The following is a 21428-nucleotide window of genomic DNA, read 5'->3' on the forward strand; positions in this document are numbered from 1 at the left end:
CGCCTTAATTCAAACCAGTATTGTTATGTTATGGAGTTCATGTAACCGCAACAATAGCCTTCCTGCCTTGTTTGTCTGAAATATCAAAAAGGTTTAGTTACCATTAATTTAATGAGGTTTATGGAAAGGCCCGACGGACACTAGCAAATTTTGGCAGATAAATGATCTTTAAAGTTTCCTCTAAATGATAAATGGTTTCAACTTATATCGCGCTTTCCCACTTACATTAGGCACTCAAAGCGCAAAGTGGGTAAAGTGTCTTGCCCAAGGACACAACGAAAGTGTACCTTCAGGAGGTGGGATTTGAACCCCTGAGCTTCCGATCACGAGACGACTCGCTCTACCCCGCCACGAGAGCCTGGGTTTTATACAATATTTGTTACATTCATTTAATAGCATTATCCATAATATAGGCTACACATGAATAACAGGAGAACCTCTATGGCTCTTTTCCTTGAAACAAAATGCCACCTACTGGTCATGCAACCAACTGACAATTATACATAAAATGAAAATAATTGATAGATTATTTGTTGTTTTTTGCTCGTCTTAAAATCACAGAATTATTTGCTTGCACCACAGTAAGTGTGCATGTAATGATGATATTGTGTGTGATAAGTTACAAAGTCAGGTCCACACAATGAAGAGGTGTGTCGGATATTTCTTTCTAATGAAAAAGAATAATGCAGAATTGTACATTATCTTACTTGCCTTGATTTTCTGCCTTTAGGTGGATTGTCACTGAAATGATCAGGCCTTACTTCATCCCTTCCACTTCACATCAAAGCCCTTGTTTCAGAAACTGGTCAAAATATTAAGATGTAATAAAGGAACATTTCTGTTAGGTTAATGCCCACTACATTCATAATTAATTCTAAAACATCAGACAATTGTCTTTTCCCCCTTTTCTTAAACACAGCACAAGCTTTGATACTGGTACAACTTTGCATGGCATTTCTGCATCTAGTTTGTCTGCGGGGGTGGACAAGCCTTTCAAGACTCTTTTTAAAAGTCCTTGGCAAATAATATTTCAGAAGTAAGCGGGAAAGCACACATTTATGCAACATTCAGATGTTTTTGCTCATGAAACGTGCATCTCTAAAACGGGCAATGAAAAATTCAGCAGGCTAGTCAAAGAAGTGTGTCCACATGAATGATTAAATATGTCCTAACCTAATTTAGGGCTTCTTCCATAATTAATGAATTACAGTGTTTAGCCGTGGCAGGAGGAGGCTACAAGTTGTCAGCAGAAGATATTATTAATCCAAAGTTACTTACAGTTAATAGTGGATAAATTAATCAGTCTTAAGTCGCTTTGAAGCCAAACAAACATTCACAATCTGAGAACTGCCCTATTCGTCTGACTCTTAGTCTTAACCAGGCAGAGCTCTCCTGAAGACTGCATGAATTTACACACTTGTAAATGTTATATATTTATTATAGCTTTTGTCCTTCCTTTTTGGGTAGGTTAGGAAAAAAAATGCAGTTACAGTGCATTAGTAATCATAATAATTGATGAATGTGTGACTGGCTAAAGTGAGTAATTGCAACAACAATTAATGAACCCAGATATTCTCATCATGTGTCAACAACAGAAAAAGAACAGAAATAGGGCTTGTGATGTTACAATATCTGTTTGGTCACAGTGCAAAGTGTCTGCTTTAGTAGGCACTATTGTGAGTTTCAGTCTAGCCTCTTATTTAATCTCTCTCCACTCTTCACCTCTTTTCAGCTGAACTAGAATGTCTAAAGCCTGTGAGTCATAAAAGCACTTGAGGAACAAATGTGTTATAGTAGCTATATCAAACGTTTTTAAAGCAATCATCTGGACAAGGTGTGATGGTCCAGATGACAACTTTTAAATAATTGTTGCACAGCTAACACATTACATACTTTGAGTCTGAACTGAAAACAGTGATCAGGCATGAGCAGTAGATGGCAGTAGAGCTGCAGTGTTCCTCTTCAGCTGTGACTCATAGAGCTGCCCCTCTCAGACTGAGCAGATAAGAACAGCTCCACCTGATGCACTGACCTCAGTCTGCGACCAACCTCTGAGGACGAGCGGAGCCATGTAGCCACACAAGCATCTCAATGCTCTTGTTAGGCCAAATGGAGGAGATCGCGGGACAGTGCGTGTGTATAGAACAGGCGCCTGGCCCTGACACGCTGTTCTGAACTAAAGGCCAGCAGTCTCACACATTGTATTGTTCCCTTTCTCCCAACCTGGTATCGAAGAAACCAATGATGTGATGTTGACTGACTGCAGAGGAGTGCACCGGTCTAGCTAGGCAGTCTTTGGCTAAATCTGCCCATTTAAGAGCAGGAAGAGACGGAGTGCCTGTGCTAACTAGCCTGCTCTGTCTGCCGTGGCTGTAGCTGCTTATGTAAGCCTGCACTGCTGCTCATTGATGCGCCAGTTCTCTTCTTTTGCACAGTTTTCATCAAATCTGCACACAGGTGCACAAATGTGTCCCATCTTATAAGTCTTAGGTGAATGGAACTAGATCAAAAAGATACAGTGCTTTATTATAGTAGTACTTAAGTAGAAGTAAAAAGTACCATATGGTAAAAATACACTTCAGTAGTAGGAATGAGTAGGCTACTTCAAAAAGTAACTTACGTACATGTACTTGAGCAAATGTAACTGAGCACTACTCACCTCTGGTAAAATAGTACCTGACCTGTGTGTCTGTGGTTAAACGTGGGTGGTTGGATCTCCAGGTGAATTGAGTGTGCTCTGTCCAAACTCCACAGGGCTGAGCTAATCCGGACCAGGTCGTTTAATCTGAGTATTGAGCCCCGCTGGTGTGGTGGGAAGGAGGTATGGGGGCCGTTAGCGCCTGATGGTGTAGAGGTCAAAGCACTGTGTCAGTGCGTATGAATGATGCCACTCTTACCCTTTCCAAATGTCACAAAAGGGCCAACATCCATAATGTGTGCAGGGTTAATGGTATTTATTATGTTAGGCCTGTAAATCTGTTATCAAGATGATCAGTAACATTATTATATAATTATATAACTTATATGTTTGAATCCTAACTCATTGGCCAAAGACAATTTCTCCCCAATCAAGCAAACACACTTATCTAAGAGTGCTTTATCTGACCCATCTGTCAGGAATTATGGGCAACATGTTGAGATCTAATGCTCAGGTTTAACGCTTTTGTCACAAAACAATACGCATCATTATACAAAAAAAATGCAATTTGTATTGCAATACAGTAGTGGTCAATAATTGCAATATTTTGAAAAAGAAAAAGAAAGCACAAGTTCAATATTAAAAAGTTATAACCCAACTGATTATCAGTTTGGCCTTGAGTGAAATTATGAAAAGTCCTTTTTCTTTAGATAAAACTGCATCAAAGCTGGTTAACAATGCTGATGTACATACTGTAGACCGAAAAGGTGTTTGACAGAATAGAATGGAGACACCCTCAAAAGATTCACCCAAAACTACTAAAATAGGAGCAACTGAACCTCAGCTATTTATCTCTTTTTGCAGATTAAGTTGTTAAATATTCTGCAGAGTGTTGGCCATTTCTCTCAATACAAAGTAAACCAGAAGAAAAATGCCTTGTTAATTCTGAACAAAAGTAACCCTCCTTTCCAAGCACAGTTTACTTGCACCCTGCATGAAGGTTTTTTCAAGGTTTTATTTAATAAGGTACTGGTCAGCGGGTCAGATCTAAGTGATATCATTTTAACAAATTATTGGGTAAAGGTAATCAAATATGACTGACAAAGGAGTACAGGTGCATAAAACACTTTGGACTTGAGGGCACAGTCTGACTACAGGGTGGACTTCACGGGAAAAAGGTTGGAAACCACTGGTTTAGAACGTATATCACAAAGCGCCATCATTTCAACACTAGGGATTTGATAAAATTCCTGATGATTGTATCTTATTTATAGACATTTTGAGAAAATGTGCATTGATGATTGTGTATGATTTGTCTTTAAATATTTAAAATTTCATTAAAAACCTTTTGTTGGTTGGTTGGAATACACCAACCTTTAAAGTCTGTAACTGAGCTTGTGATGCACCAAACACAGGACTGCACTCCCCTGTGACTGTCCCTGCAGATTTCTTATCTAATATTGGATTTAAAAGCACTGGAGATCTGTATTGCAATACATTGCAAAATGTTCTTTGAGTGAATAGACTGTCATATGGGGAACGACCTCATCATCATTAGTCTGGTGGAAGCTTCTTTAAGAAGACAGAACCAGGGTTAAAACCCAAACATTCTCTATTGTGTTCAGGATTATCTCTCCAGAACATTATTGTATGGGATGAGGAGACTGTGCAGCCCACAACACAAATGCACCAATGGGCATAATGAACTACACACACGTAGTGTTCACTGTAACTGTGAAGCGCTTTGAATTGCCTTGTGTATGAATTGTGCTCTACAAATGAACTTGCCTTGCCTTACTTTGCCTGCACACTAGACAGGACAAGGCCCTGTCAGATACTAAGGCCAACCAAGCTGTTTGGAGCAGTCCACCAGACTTGCTTCAGCGCAAGGTAAAGCCGGATAAGAAGCACCCACATGGAATGGAAGCACAGAAAGTGGACTATAGTGAGACTCCAAGATCACTTGAGGTCAATAGCCAGGTTAGAAGAGGCCTTGCTGGACGATTGCCGTAACACAGAGCAACCTCTCCCTGACCGGTGACCAGCACAAATCGCCAGCAGATCGGGGGGTCACTGGAGCCTGCAGTGCAGTACAAACCATGATGTGTCTACTGTATGGCACTGAATACTCCAGCACAAGGCCATACCACCAGATGATATGAGCCTGTGCCCGCAGGTACCGTATGAGAGGTAGGCCTTTTCTCCAAGGCGTGAACCGATCAGTGTTAATTTTGACAACATATTTTTATTTAATTTTAGTCTTAGTCTTTTGACGAAAATGTAATTCAATTTTAGTCGAGATTTAGTCCAGAAATTATCTTCAATTTTAGTCTAGTTTTAGTCGAATAAAATTGCAAGTAAATTTATTTGATTCAAATTAAGCCAAATTTAGTCGACTTTGCATTCATAATATTCATTACAATCATATTTAATCTTGTTCCTTTGCTTTATGGAGCTGCTCCACATGAACAAAGCTCAGAGCTGGTCCTTTGGCAGAGAATTTACATGATATGAGGCTCTTTCATACTGTCAATAGAAGTTTGGATGATTTTAGTCTCTCCTTTTCATTTTATTTAGTCTTATTTTAGTCGACTAAAATGTCTGGACTAAAATGTCTGGACATAAAATGTCTGGACATTTTAGTCATAGTTTTAGTCTCATGAAAAACTTTAAATTTAGTTTTAGTCCAATTTTAGTCGTAAAAAATATCACTTTGACTAAAATCAAGACTAAATATTTTAGTCGACGAAAGGCAATGTCCTGGAAAAGAGGAAATAGAGCTTCTACAAGCAGTTATCTTATCTTATCGCATGCAGCACTAAGCACATTGTCTAAATCCACCTCTGTGAGGCTGAATGTAGAACCTGCACTCTTTGTAAACATAGGTTTAGTCTTTTCCATTTATTATGTCCCAACAGTGGACATGAAACACAGGACAGAGCCCATCAACAGAAGGTGGGCATGCTATGGTTTGGGCTGAGGCACTTAAATAGTGCTTACACACTTACTACCAGGCAGATTTACAATTTTTACTCTGGTGGGATCCTACACTTGTATAGCACTGGTGCTGATCAATATGGCTTCAATTACTGTATATAGCACTTTTCCACTTACACAAGGCACTCAAAATGCTTCACAGCGGGGAACCACTCACCCATTCACACTCTTATTCATACACCAATGTACGCAGACATAAGGTGGGTTAAGTGTCTTGCCCAAGCACACAACTACAGGCCTATAGAGGCCAAATTTGCCCTGTTCAAATGCCTGCTCTGGCGGCAGTGCTTGAGGTGTCTCGGATGTGGTGTTCCAATTTCCACTACAGGGTTCCACATCAGGATTGAGCCCATTCGGTGAAATGCTCTAGGAAGAGTTCATTAAATTACAGTGAAAACAGTCACTCAGCACATTGCAATTATCGATCCAATTTACCTGCCACACCCTCTTTTGCTTCTTTTTGCCACGGTTTGGCACACACCGTTGTATTGGAATTTCCGGTAAAGTATATACCGTGCATTTTATACACAAGGCATCTCAATATAACTCCACACTGCAACATGAGGTGAGTCCTATGACAGCATTGGTTACTTGGTTTGTTGCTGGTATCGTAAACCAAGTAATTGCATGGCAGTGGCGCACGTTTTGATAAGCGCCAATTTACACAGCCTATGGCGTCAGAGCAGCTAAAACTACGCCTGTGTTTGTGTGTCTCTGACTCATAAATAAATGAAAAAAAATGAAATGATAATGATGATATAATGATGATGAATAAATTGTCATTACAAAGCAAGTTATAATTGTCAAAGGTTTTATTATAGTAGATGTCATAAAATATTAGATTTGATATAATAACATCATTGTACAGTATTTGCATATGTTTTGAATGGGGGATGCACACGTGGATAACTAGGATTGGTTCTATTTTTCTTGTGCGTTTGGCGAGTTTGTACATGTGTGCATCACGCACAGCTCAGTGTGGTCGCTCCAATCCACCGTCAATGCTTCAGTGTCAAAACCTGTCAAAAAGGTAATGCTTTTGTGCAGAACAGGGTCATTAATGCGCAGAAAACGTGGCCATTGTGTCTGGGATCTAACTCTCCATATACTACATATACTCTCCTGTGTTCAATTCTAAATTTTTTGCATTTTGGTCACATTAAATTTGGATGAAAACAATGTTACTTTGTCCCATTGTTTACACACACTGACATGACAGTCAGCTGCCTGGCTGTATGTTGTTTCATTTTGTTTTTTTCCGCTCAAATGTATTCCCCTCCCATGTGACTAATGTTGGTGCAAACAAAACAAAAGCTTCACAGTGCTTTCCTGGGCTAGCATTGTCCGCCTACAGTCTGCCACCAGGCGCTCCTACTCTGCTCCTCACTCACTGTTTTGGAGGAAAAATCAATTAGCTTCAACGTTCGCTTTGGGAACGATGGACATCTCTGCAACACAGATAGAAATATGAGCCATTTTTATCACCCTTTGCAGGATATTAATATCAAGGGATGTTTTATACTCAGTTTCATAACGCAGCTTATATAATGGTACAGCAGTTAGCGCTCGTGCTTCACAGATCGAAAGTCCCGGGTTCGACTCCCACCTGTACGGGGCCTTTCTGTGTGGAGTTTGCAGGTGTCCTCCAGGTACACCGGTTTTCCCTACAACAAAAAACATGTACAAAAGCAGAATGAATCAAGTGTGTGAGTGAGTTGGTGGTGGTGGTCGGATTGCGCAGACTCGTAGCCTTGCTTCTGTCCATCTACCCCAAGGGGCAGCTGTGGCTACAATAGTAGCTTACCACCACCGAGTATGGCGTGAATGAATAATGACTGTAGCGTTTTGAGAAACTTGGCAACGGCACAATAGAAGTGTAATCCATATTATTATTAGTAGTATTATTAGGGGTAGACTGATGGAAGTGAGGCTGCCAATCTGTGTCATCAACATCACTCGAGTCGCCACATTCATACGCAAGTTGGGAGAAAAACGACAGATGGACCGAGCTGGGACACAAACTGTCAACCTTCCAGTTACAAGACGACCCACTCTAGTATCTGAGCCACTGTCGCCCCAAGCAACACAAAGTTATTCATTTTGAGTTATATTTGGAGCAGGCTCTATCCGAAATCTGTTCGAGTTGAATGAACTTCTTTGGATTTTACAGTGTAACAACAGCTAAATATTTAATCATAGTGTACAGAGTCTGACCAGAACCAAATGCCTTTTCATTTGAACACTTTTTGCAGAATGTAATGGAACAGCAGCCTCCAAATACTTCATTAGTGCATGGCTGTTTGCAAATTTATAGCACACTCTGCGGGGGACAGTGGGTGGCAGTGATTCGAAAAGGCAGGGGGTCAGACAAATAAAGCTTAAGGTTTAAAAACTGTTTTGGGGACAGCAATAAAGCTATGGGATGTCTCACATGACAGCACATGAAAACGCCAAAGTTTGCCTTATGATTAATGGCAGTTCCATGATAATTTTTCTTGTTAACAAATATTGTTTTTAAACTAATTCCTGCACAACAGTCCCAAAGTGCTACATAGATAAACCAAGATTACTAAACAGAAGTCAGGATACAGAATCAATCATATTTTTCAACTGAGCATGATTTTGAAAACACAACAGTTCATTTTGTTTTATAGAGTTCATGATGAGCTTATTTCCCCATCGACATATGGTTTATGGATGCTATAAATCACTGCTACTATGGAGAAGGCAGCATTGTCCTTGGACTAGCATTAGTAAAAAATAAATAAATAAATAAAATAACACCAGCATTTAACATTTTAAAATCTCAATTAGCTTAATATCAAGGAATGTGCCTGAAATCCCAGAATTCATGCCATTTTGACGACACAATCCCGAGCTCTATACTGAAATTCCTCTTGTTGTTTTAGCTGCCCCACACCCCTTTTCCAGGCTTGTCTCAGATGAGTTTTCTTGAAAAAAAATTCAGCAACTTTGGAAAGTACACACTGATAAAATGAAAAAAAAAAGACAAAAAAAAAGACAAAAAAATCCTATAGGCCTAAATATTTAATATATGGACTGTCCCAATGATGCTCATACTCACAGAACCAACTATAACATTTTGAGTGATTATGAGCGCACTATTCAAACAACCACATCATTTAGAGTCTATTTCAAGAAAATACTTCATAATCAAACTAATCTTCTTTTTATCACTGTGTTTTCACATTCAGGTTTATGGTCACGGAACAAGCTGTAAACACCAAATGTGACTTTTTACAAGTATTGTATTATATCTGTTGGGTGTAAGAGCCGGTGCAAGAGTGTTTCTTCCCTGTGTTCACTCCACACAGTTTGAGGATGTTTTATTTACTTTTACTTTTACTGGCATGTTTGTGTTGTGGCCTTGGATGTGGTGCAACAAGTTTTTTGCCATTTTGTGTGATATTTTAGCTGTCATTAGCCGGAGATGGCTGTGTCCAGCTCTTCCTCCCACTCTGCCTTTTCAGCAGTGTTTATTGAGGCTTCCGCACTCTGAGCACTTGCAGCCGTGCCTCCTTCAGAAGACGAGACATTAACTACTTGTTCACTTCTCTGTGCACATCCACATAAAACATGCATTGCACACACATACACACATACATCCCAGTTTTAGCACTGTTGTTTGATTACACGATGAAGGTTTCAAAAGTCTGAGAATTCAACAAGATACTTGCTTGGTTTTAGAGTCATACAATTACTTCTGAGTAGTAATACAAAGAGCAGTGTGATGCACTTTTGTAATTTGTTGCTAGCAAATCTTTGTTTCCAATTTAACTGGTGCGTCGACAATGCAATGGAATGTACGTGGATGAGAAGAACTTGTCAACACAACTTATTGCACAAAAAAATGATCAAATTCTTCTATTACTTTGAGTTTTATTAATATTACTTTTGAGGACCCTGACTACCGGATGGTAACAGCTGTCCTTCAGTCTCTTTGTGCATGCATTCAGGCTATATCACCTTCAGTATGCTGCGTAAAGTATGAAATTATTGGTAATAATTTTTCTAATAGTTTTTCAAAATGCTACTCTTTCGGCTCTGGTGACATGTATCGTGATAGAGTAATTATAATTTGTAATATGTTTACCTTAAAATTTGTAAAATAAATTTAAAAAAATGAAAAAAAAAAAATGTCATGTGTTAAAGGGACTATACTGAGTTTAAAAATGTCAAAATTATGTATTTTCCTCCCCCCCTACACCTCAGGACAACAATGTCCTAATGTGTAGAATGAGCCCAGACCTGTTCACCACAACTGCCTCTAAAATCCTGCACTGTCACGCAAAAAGATGTTGCTTCGGTCCGAATTGCCGTCATGCACGAGCTAAATATAGAAGGTGCAGTTACATGTATGACCTGAGGTGGCAGTAGTGAGTATAAAATGGCTAACTTCATCTAAACAAAAAGGAGCGTGTTATAAAAATGGCACCAAACACAAGTATTGAAAGTATTGCGACACTTTAAAGCGTATCGATACTTGGTATTACAGCACAAAGTACTGCGATCCAAATCCGATCCGATATTTTGTCCCAGCACTACTCGCCATATACTGACTTGTTTGCTAACATATGTTCCGCTCTGGAAATGTAGTTGTTACCGACTCTAACCAGACTCAATCGCTGGTACAGCAGTGAGTCTGGATTTTTCCAGGCAACGACTAAAAATCCAACTCTTGTCTTCAATATTACAGTAAATGACACAAATAACAGATACACTGCTCTAAGTGCTTAACAGCCCAAACAACTTCTCTCGCGTGGACAGATTTTTTTTTTTTTTTTTTTTTTTTCCCCCACCCATTTTATTTGCCATCAGATTGGTATCATACAGAAGACCAAATGACCTTTTATGAATACACACAATATTTTCCCTAACTAGAGAACATTAGCTGTGGACCAGAATCTCATCATATTATCTAGCATGTCACCAACTCAAACGGGTTCCAAAACAAATCGTTAAGCTGGAAGTGTGTTTGTTCATTTTTATGACCTTCAGTGTTATTAAGAATTCTTTCTCCCTGACATTGTCACGGTCCCTCCCCTTTAAGAAAAGCGATTCATCTATTTTCCAATAGCTTGCCACCCGAAGGCAATTACAGCCGGTTTCTTCTGCCACCTCTGCGACTTCTCAATAAAGTGCTCATAAACGAGGAGGGCAAAGATGCGAATCAAGGAAGTGATTTTTTCATTTTTTTTTTTCATCGTCAGGTAAGTGCGGAAATGAGAAAGCAGGGAGGTTAAGAAGAATGGAGATGGCAGAAAAGTGATACAAAAAGGCAACAGTTACAGTGGGTTCAGAAAGTAATCATACCTTTATATCAATTCCTCTGTTTGGTCTGGGGGGTCATCTGGGGGTCATTTATCAAGAGAGGTACGAAATAGCGAGTGCAAGCTGGAAAATAGTGTATATGAAGCTATTTGCAGGCATGTTGCACCATTGTTGTCCAGGTCAACACCGAAACACTGGACCAGCTCTAAACTCTCCATCAGGTACTCGGTGCTTCATTGGAGTTCACCCAACCAGTCTCTATGCGCTTTGTGGACTTGGGGAAAATGTTCGGCCATGTCCCTTGTGGCGTCCAGTGGGGATGTTCCAGGAGTATGGGGTTTGCGACCACTTGCTTAGGGTTGTCTGTTCCCTTCATGACACCAGCAAGAACTTGGTTTGCATTGCCTAAGTCAGAACTGTTCCCAGTGCATGTTGGTCTATGGACAGAACCTCTTAGGGGTCTGATTTGGAGATCATATATTCTTAGCTCGGCTGACTGCTGCAAACGGTACTGCGGCAATATATTCAGCCGAGTGTGAAGTGACTGAGATGACAATCAGCACCTCCAAATCCGAGGCCATGGTTTTTGGTCGCAAAAAAAGTGGCTGCAGTGATGTGCTGGGTAACTGCACGGCCAGGGCTAGAACAGTCCCAAGAGAAGGAGTTGCGTGCCGGGGCGAGGGCCTTTATCGCCACTTGCAGCTTCAATTGTATTCGAAACTTGAAACTTTTGGTACACCCTTAAAATCTTGGCTCACCTGTCACTGGCATCCCACTCAGGGTGTGACATTCCCACAAAACACGACTTGACACAAAGCATCTTCTCGTGCTGCAGTGCCTGTCAAAGTGTGATAAAAAACAAAAGCACACCCCTCCTGTTAAAATCACACAAATAGAAGACAGGCATTACTGTACCAATTCTGAACACATAGAACACTGTGTAGCAGTAAATAGTAGCATAATCGAATGGTTTTGCACATCTCTGAATGCTACTGAGCCATGTCATCCTTGGCTTGCTTTTAATTTATCATAATCATAATACTCAGATTGATAGATTTCACAAGCTTCTCAAAGTCTCACATTAACAAGAAAGCTGAAATGTGTCGTCCAAGGACACATCTACCATATCCAATGCTGGTAGTGGTTTTGAGCTGTTAACCTTAGGCTTATATTATATTATATTGTATTACATTAAGAATAGAATTGGATTAAAGTTAAACTAGCCTATATTAAGATGAGGTGGCAGACACCAAGTCACTTTGAAACTTTTTAAAAACTTTGAGATGTAATCACATCATGAGGAGACATCACTTTCATTAAGTTAACTCTAATTTTTGTTCGCGCTTCAAATAATTAACTTTTTGAGGTATTCGGCTTGAATTTTCATGTCGGAGATAAGACACAAAGCACAAATGTGAAATACTAACAATTCTATATGGGTCTAAATGAGAATGACTGAGTAATTGCAACACAGTGCAACCTGCACCATTCCACTTGGGCTGACGTAACACTGAATACATGTGTAATGGGTTTGGCTTGAGGCGAGTTAGTTTGGGAATATAACAGCACAATAATGGGAGACAAAAAAAAAACAGTGTCTGAGAGAGTGAGTGTGAGCCACACAAATGATGTGTCAGAGGATGGGTGCGTATAGTGCAGAGCTGATCACATAATTAAAAAGAAAATTCTATATGAGACAAACAGTGTATGCTGTAACCTAAATGTGTCTGTACCACAAAATGACACCATTGATTCCTTACAGTGAATCTTATGATATTTCATTTCAATTCAACTTTAATTTGAACTCGTCGCTAATTTAAAAAGTAGAAACAAAAGGACATGACAAATTAAATGGGAATTAAAAAAAAAAAAAAAAAAATTATGCCAGTGTCTCCTCTTGTTAGACTTATGAGAGTTTGTAACAAGTGTTAATTCTTGCACTGACATACATTTATGAGGCACTTGTATATTATTATATTACAGAGAAAATAGCTTTCAAATGATGATTTTCAAATGAGTTAACAAGGCCAGGCATGTTTATTTACACCGGGCATTTCGTACACAGGCCAACTCAATGCGCCCTAGCTATAGGAGAACTAGCAGAGAAATGCTCATTAGAGTCTTATTAACTTTTTACTGTAATCACAGATAACAGGAATACATACTGTATTATGCGTTGTGTATACTGAGATGTATAGACCTACATTGTAGTGAAGAGGTACCAATTCACAAATACAATGTTCAAACAAGATGTGATTGATTTGATGGGGCAGAGTTTTCAGCTTAGTTACTTTGGGAATATAGGGTCAGGCTGTTGCCTTTAGGAGATGTTGAGACATGCAAGCTTTACTGTATTGCTGGGTCGCAGGTGACATCACAGTGTTCTAAAGGCCTAGAATATTATATAGAGGTAAAATTATTTTGTTTTTGAAGACATTTTTGGTCTTGGACAGAGAGATGCACCCAGTGACTGACAGGCTATTAATGATAATTTTTGTAATACACAAATAGTTTTTTTGGATATGATTTGTGAAAGTATAATGCAGTTAATAGGAAAAACTGGCTCCTGCCCCCACTGGGTCCTGTGACATCATCAGGGAGGAAACTGCAGAATACGGGTCAGTTCAAGTCGATTGAGGAACAGTTTCGTACACAGGGCCATCGGGAAGCTGAACCCCCTGCACCGGGTTGGAGGCGCAATACACACTAATGGAATCATGAAGAAGAAGAAGCTAACAGGAAAATGGGAAAAGCTAACTGCGGGCAAGCACCACTTGAACAGTATTTACAGCCAAGTTTGAGTGAAAAAAATATCTCCATTGTGTAATTGGATGTACAATATCCCTCTCTCCCTTTGTTTTTTCTGTCAGCGTAGTATTTACTCTTACGGCCAATTAATCAGTAAAAAAACGCAACATGCTACAACACCTGCAGTTGCGCTTATGGCCTCTAGGGGCATGAGTTCCTTAGTACTGCTTTATAGTTCTCTGAGCTCATCTGACCAATCCTGAAAAACACAGTTTGTGTATTTGAAAAATGTTTACTTTTTAAAGCATAATTGCTGCTTCCCCTGTGCCCGGTAGTCCTGCCTCTCCACCAAACCTAACCTTCTACAAATTGCGCAAATCACTGCAGAATGAAAGGAAGGGGGGCACACCATTTTGCCGCCCCAGAGAGAAAGTGCCCTCTTCAGCACCAACAATCAAGAAATTCATTACAATTAAGATAGAGAGGGAAGGCTGAGTGCCCTGTGATGACCTCAACTGGCTCCGGCTTTCATTGCAACATGCTCACACTGCAGAATGTGGTGGATGTTTAGACACAGTTTCATTAAAATCCAAATCCACTTGATTTATACAGCACATTTTACAAACACAGACAGTTCTCCAAGTTCTGGACATGTAGTTCGTATTAAATAACTATTTCAACATTTCTTCTTTGCACAAAAACAAACCCAGAACCCTTCAGTTTGAGGTTCAACACTACAGATTTCCCAAACTTGCATATTTAAGTAAGTATGAAACAAACTGTAGCAGAGCTTGTGAGTGGTAAATTGGGACAAACGGTTTGGCATGCAATGGAAAGAGTTAAAAAAAAAAAAAGGATCTGGCAGCTGACGAAGCCCACGACAGAATGCGCACCCCGGTATCCTCTCTCACATAGCGAAACAGTATGCACAGGTTTTTCAAGTCGCGGGCCACCAAGGCAGATGCAAAATGGATGACATCTGGTCCGAGCGAGGTTTCACTTGTGCGTTTTCTCTCACTACGCTGATAAATGGAGCGATACATTTAGAAATTGTGGGGAAAGTAAATAGGAAGGGGCTTGGCAGAATATACCCAAAGATAAATCGCTTGATGTAAAGGACAGGGTTAAGGGGAGCCATGGATAAGGAGGTCTCGAAATAGAGTCGAGCTATAAAAAATAAAAAATAAAAAAGTGGAGAGAAATGATGCAGAAAACTGGAGGAAAAGACACAGCGCTCAATATTTCTGGCTTTAATTTCATGCTTCTCTATCGCTCTCCCATGGGTGCTAGGTTTGGAGTTTCTTGAGCTGTTTTGGAGGTGCACCGCTTTGAGTTCCGCTGTGGCGCGTGGGCGGTGGTAAATAGAGCAGGTGTGTGTGGGGGGAAAAAAGGGAAAAAAAGGAAGAAGAAGAAAGACGAGGTACAAAAGATCAGTGGATATAGCAAGTACTTGGAGAGCGAGGCAGAGGGAAGTGTAATCAGTCCGCGGACCATCGGGAACTCAAAGGCGTAACACTTTTGTGGATAATATTGAGTTGTGTCATTGTTACGAAGCACCAGACACACGATACGAATGGAGCAATTTGATCGTAGTCTGGAGGAGCATCAACAATCACAGATGGGTGTCTCCTGCCCAAGGACACATGAACAGTAAGGCCCGAACTGCTAAGTAAGTGAGCGGAAGTCCCTGTTCAAATGTTATGCAAATGTGTCCATATAGGCTCATTTTATCCTCATTGCTAATTTGCCCAACCCGGTCCCTGACACAGAAGAGACAATGACACAAACACAAGAGTATAATTCATACTTTACATTGCACTTATTAAATAGGCACCGTCTTTCCTGCAACGCTTTGTCACAGGATTAATTATAACGTACTTTTTGTTGTAAAGTCTAGACAGCATCTTTGTGTTGACATACACAAAAGCACAACTTAGAAGGATCTTTTTAAAAGTGGCATTGAACAGGGGGGGAAAGCAAGCTATTTGAAAAAAAGAAAAAAAAAGACAGGTGATGGAAGTGTAGAAACAAATGGGGGGAAACATGAGAACCTTGAAGTGAAATCTCTGTCAAAAAAAGCCAAAGCAACTTAAGCAGATACACATTATTTCACAAATACACTTTGATTTGATCTGATTTTTTTTAATTTTTTTTTATCCTTTTGATCCGTGTCCTTTAGAAGTTTAATGAGGCGGAGCGTGGGTGCATTTTTTACCACTTTTCTCTCATTCTTTTCTTCCTGCCTCCCACCACTCCCACTGTTCTGTGTTTCATCAGCCCAGCCAGCTTTAACGGCAGGACATTTCCTCTGGGCGTAGTAACTGTGGCACTATAGGCACTGTCACTTTTAACTTATGTTTCATGGTGTAGCTCCAACTATCGACTACAAAGGTGTAAAACTGACCATTTGATGCACTTAAAACATGCAGCAGCCATCGGAGTTTTTATGTGTGTTACAGAAAGAGCAACTGAAGGTCATTATGAATGACTGAATGATGGAGAACAGATTTTATTTTAACCATGTTCTAATGTTGTTGAAATGGATCAACAGTAAAAACAATATATATACATTTTCAATTGTTTTTGGAGAGGCATGGAAGATGAGTCATGCTGCAATAATGATCACAAGAATATCAATATCTGCACTTACATCACATTTGAAATTAGACTCTCTACATACAGTACTTAATTTGCAACTTTTATCTTTAAGCTTATTTTGACTGCTCCTGTAATTATTATAGTTCTCCCCCCACTACTGTGACCAAATCTGCCGCCTTTGCAAAACAGATCAATTTGATCATGATCTGCAACATTTGAGAAAAAACAGATTATAATGTTTAGCAGGTACTGTCTTGTCTTGACTTTTGGACAGCAGACCACAGAAATTTGGCATTAAAAATGATTTCAAATGCTTGTGTAGCGGCTCACCCCTCCTGGAACCGCCACCTTAACGTGGTGGAGAGGTTTGAGCGCCCGAATGATCCTTGGAGCTCTGTTGTCGGGGGCTTTGTGTCCCTGGTAGGGTCTCCCATGGCAAACTGGTCCGAGGTGACGGGTCAGACAAAGAGCGGTTCAGAAGCTCCTTATGAGAGACCAACAGGCCCGGTTTGAATCGTGAGGCCGTCCTTCTGTGGACCCACAGCCGTGTTTCCATCAGTGCAGTCACCTCCTCTTGTGACGCCCCCTCACAGGTGGTGGAGGCGAATGGCACATACTATATAGCGCCGCCACTCGGAAAATAATTCACCAAGAGCCTGCGCCGCCCCGTGCGCCGCCACAAGATCTGGCCCTAAATGTCCACACATTGTTGTGAAAGCCACTGAGAAGTGTGTTGCTAAAATATTACATTTTCATATGGACACATGAGCCAGTACACTGGGAGGGGATTTGGAACTTTTATACTGAAGTTTCAACCAGTTTTCAGAACTATGTATAAGTTTGTGATCATGAGCATGGAACTTTAACCCCTATACTGCGTTCCAAATTATTATGCAAATTGTATTTTTGTGTCAAAAAGGTAAAAAAAAATATTATAATAATGAAACTCATGGATGGTATCGTGTCTCGGGGCTCTATGAATCACTGACATTAATCTCAGAGACCTGGGATGATTAGTTGTCAGCCCAGTTAAGGGAAAAACTACTGAAAAAGGGTGTTCCACTTTATTATGCAGATCATCATTTTCAAGCAATATGGAAAAGAAAAAGGATCTCTCTGCTGATGAAAAGCATGAAATAGTTGAATGCCTTGGTCTAGGTATGAAAACCTTCGATATTTCATGAAATATTAGGCGTAATTATCATACAGATAAGAGATTTGTGGATGATTCAGAGCACACTCGGGTTTGTGCAGATAAAGGCACAATATGGACGGTTTCTGCCAAACAAACACATCAGATTAAGAGAACAGATGCTACAAAGCAGCATTCAAGTATTTGAAGCAGCTGGTGCCTCTGGAGTCTCCTGAACATCAAGGTGTAGGACCCTCCAGAGGCTGCAATTGTGCATAAACCTTCTATCCGGGCCTCCCCTAAACGGTTAATTGAATGCTGATGAACAGAAACGGCTGCAACGGGCTCAGAAATACATGAGAACTCATTTTCAAACAGTCTTGTTCACTGATGAGGCCGTGTAGCCCTGGATGGTCAAATCAGTGGAGTAGTGGATAGTTGGTGAATGACCACAATGTCCCAACAAGGCTGTGACGTCAGTAAAGAGGTAGCGGAGTCATGTTTTGGGCCAGAATCATGGGGAGAGAGCTGGTCGGCCCCTTTAGGCCCTTTTAGGCTCCCTGAAGGTGTGAAAATTACCTTTGAAAAATATGTGGAGTTTCTGACTGACCACTGTCTTCTATGCTACAAAAAGAAGAGCCGTGCTTTCCCGAACAAAATACTCTTCATGCCTGACAACGCACCATGTCATATTGTAAAGAATACCTCTGCATCACTGGCTGCTATGGGCATAAAAGGAGAGAAACTCATGATGTGGACCCCCTCCTTCCCTGACCTTAACCCTGTTGAGAACCTTTGGAGCCTCAACAAAAAAAACTTCTATGAGGGTGGGAGGCAGTTTTCATCCAAACGGCAGCTCTGGGAGGCTATTCTAACATCCTGCAAAGACATCCAAGCAGAAACTGTCCAAAAACTCACAATTTTAATGGATTTAAGAATTTTTAAGCTGCTATCACACAAGGGCTCCTATAGTAAAATATAACTTGACCTGTTAATATTTCTTTGATTGAAATAGCTTTTGATTTCAGTAAGTATGACCTCCTAATGCTACAAATTCAACAAATGACCATTTTCAGTTAATTACAAGCTTTAAAATGTACTGAAACGATGAGTTGCATAATAATTTGGAACAGTGGATTTTGAGGTTTTTACTATATTTTTGAAAAAAATACTGTTATCATTGGGAGATTTTTTCCACCACATTTTAATGATCCTCTACCAGTTAAAGACTTGAAAATTATGCTGACTCTCATTTGAGTTGACAATTTAGAGAATCTTAGAAAAATGTCATTTGCATAATAAATTGGAACGCAGTGTACTATGAGAGAACAAAAACAGCCAGGAGTAGAAAATCTCCACATAGTTTTTGGTGGAAATGTCAGGAACGTCTGGAGATGTTCCAGAAGTAGAACAGTGGGCCAGTTGGCAGTATATAGTGTTGGTACAAAGAGGAGAAAGTACAAGAGCGGCAACTTTTGAGAGGGGACTCTTTATCAGGGGCAGAAGATGTACTCAAAGTTATTGCAAAAATGTTTCTTTTCAACATCACAGCATCACTGAACAGAACTTCTGCAGATGAAGGAAGTGTTGCGTCTGGAGTAAAATGTCATTCTTGGCGGAAGGTTGTCGTGTGGCAGATGGGCTGTGGGTGTCAGTGTTTTAGAAGCATGTACTCATCGTGTGCAGGGTGTAGAGGCATTACCTGCTCCCTCTGCATTAGCGGTGATCCGTTTGTGATGTCTGGAGCCAACAACACCCTGTGCATGACAGAGGTGTAGGCATGGGGCACCCTTTAGAAACAGGCTATAGTGTTATCTTCCACAAAATAGTGAAGTACAAAAAGGTTATAACAACACAATGGAGAGCTAAAAATACATATACTAACCAGAAAAAAAATAGCTACAGAATGATCTTCATCTTCAAGAGAAGTACCGTAGTAAGAAATGACTAGACATTCTGTTAAAAATACATTTGTATAACATATTCAATATACAATTATTATTAAGCTATGGGCATGGGGACTACATACAGTACTTCATATTCAAATATTGCACTGTGGTATTGAGTATAAAGGCTTTTCTCAGTACACCATTGACTTTGACATGTTTCATTGTGTTAACACTTAAATATAAAATAATGTGTGCAACATTGTAATACAGGATCCCAGCAAGGTTAGAAAGTGTGTTGCTTAATTCGCTTTCTTAAAGAGTTGCCAAGGCTTTTTCTGAACTGTAAATATCAAACTACACTTAAATATGCATTTTATTTCAAGTTGTTTTTCTTTGTTTAAATTATATATAATTTTAACTTTGAACAAGATCTTTACACCCCTCTTGTTGATCCAATGTGCAGGGTGACCATGTGAACTGTTCTGAAACATACTACGGTAGTGTCATTTCAACACAAAATCCATGACAAAAATACAATATTTTAAGAACAAATGGCTGTTCAACGCCCATGTGGGTAACGACAGTGAGACCAGGGAGGGGGTGATTGGGAAGAACGGCCTCCCCGATCTGAACCCGAGTGGTGTTCTGTTATTGGACTTCTGTGCTAGTCACAGTTTGTCCATAACGAACACCATGTTCGAGCACAAGGGTGTCCATAAGTGCACGTGGCACCAGGACACCCTAGGCAGGAGGTCGATGATCGACTTTGTAGTTGTGTCGTCTGACCTCCGGCCGCGTGTCTCGGACACTCGGGTGAAGAGAGGGGCGGAGCTGTCAACCGATCACCACCTGGTGGTGAGCTGGATCCGCTGGCAGGGGAGGAAGCCGGTCAGACCTGGCAGGCCCAAACGTGTTGTGAGGGTCTGCTGGGAACGTCTGGTGGATCCCTCTGTCAGTGGGGTCTTCAACTCCCACCTCCGGAAGAGCTTCACCCAGATTCCGGGGGAGGCGGGGGACATGGAGTCAGAGTGGACTCTGTTCTCCTCCTCCATTGTCGATGCGGCTGCTCGTAGTTGTGGCCGTAAGGTCTCTGGTGCCTGTCGCGGCGGCAATCCCCGAACCCGGTGGTGGCGCCCGGAAGTAAGGGATGCCGTCAAGCTGAAGAAGGAGTCCTACCTGGCCTTGTTGGCATGTGGGACTCCTGAGGCAGCTGAGAGGTACCGGCAGGCCAAGCGTGCTGCAGCTCGTGCGGTCGCAGAGGCTAAAACTCGGGTCTGGGAGGAGTTCGGGGAGGCCATGGAGGAAGACTATCGGTCGGCCTCGAAGAAATTCTGGCAAACCGTCCGGCGCCTCAGGAGGGGGAAGCAGTGCTTCACCAACACTGTTTACAGTGCGGGTGGGGGGCTGCTGACCTCGACTGGGGATGTCGTCGGACGGTGGAAGGAGTACTTCGAGGACCTCCTCAATCCCGTCGTCACGTCTTCCAATGAGGAAGCAGAGGCTGGGGACTCGGAGGTGGGCTCGCCCATCACCGGGGCTGAAGTCACCAAGGTGGTGAGAAAGCTCCTTGGTGGCAAGGCTCCGGGGGTGGATGAGATTCGCCCTGAGTACCTTAAGTCTCTGGATGTTGTAGGACTGTCTTGGCTGACACGTCTCTGCAACATCGCGTGGCGGTCGGGGACAGTACCTCTGGATTGGCAGACCGGGGTGGTGGTCCCTCTCTTTAAAAAGGGGGATCGGAGGGTGTGTTCCAATTACAGAGGAATCACCCTCCTTAGCCTCCCCGGTAAGGTCTATTCCAGGGTGCTGGAGAGGAGGATCCGGCCGATAGTTGAACCTCGGATCCAGGAGGAACAATGCGGTTTTTGTCCTGGTCGTGGCACACTGGACCAACTCTATACCCTTCATCGGGTACTCGAGGGTTCGTGGGAGTTCGCCCAACCAGTCCACATGTGTTTTGTGGATCTGGAGAAAGCGTTCGACCGCGTCCCTCGTGGTGCCCTGTGGGGGGTGCTCCGGGAGTATGGGGTCCGGGGCCCTCTGCTAAGGGCTGTCCGTTCCCTGTATGACCGCAGCAGGAGCTTGGTTCGCATTGCCGGCAGTAAGTCAGACCTGTTCCCGGTGCGTGTTGGTC

The sequence above is a fragment of the Gobius niger genome, assembly GCF_951799975.1.
Source record: "Gobius niger genome assembly, chromosome: 3".
NCBI lineage: Eukaryota > Metazoa > Chordata > Actinopteri > Gobiiformes > Gobiidae > Gobius > Gobius niger.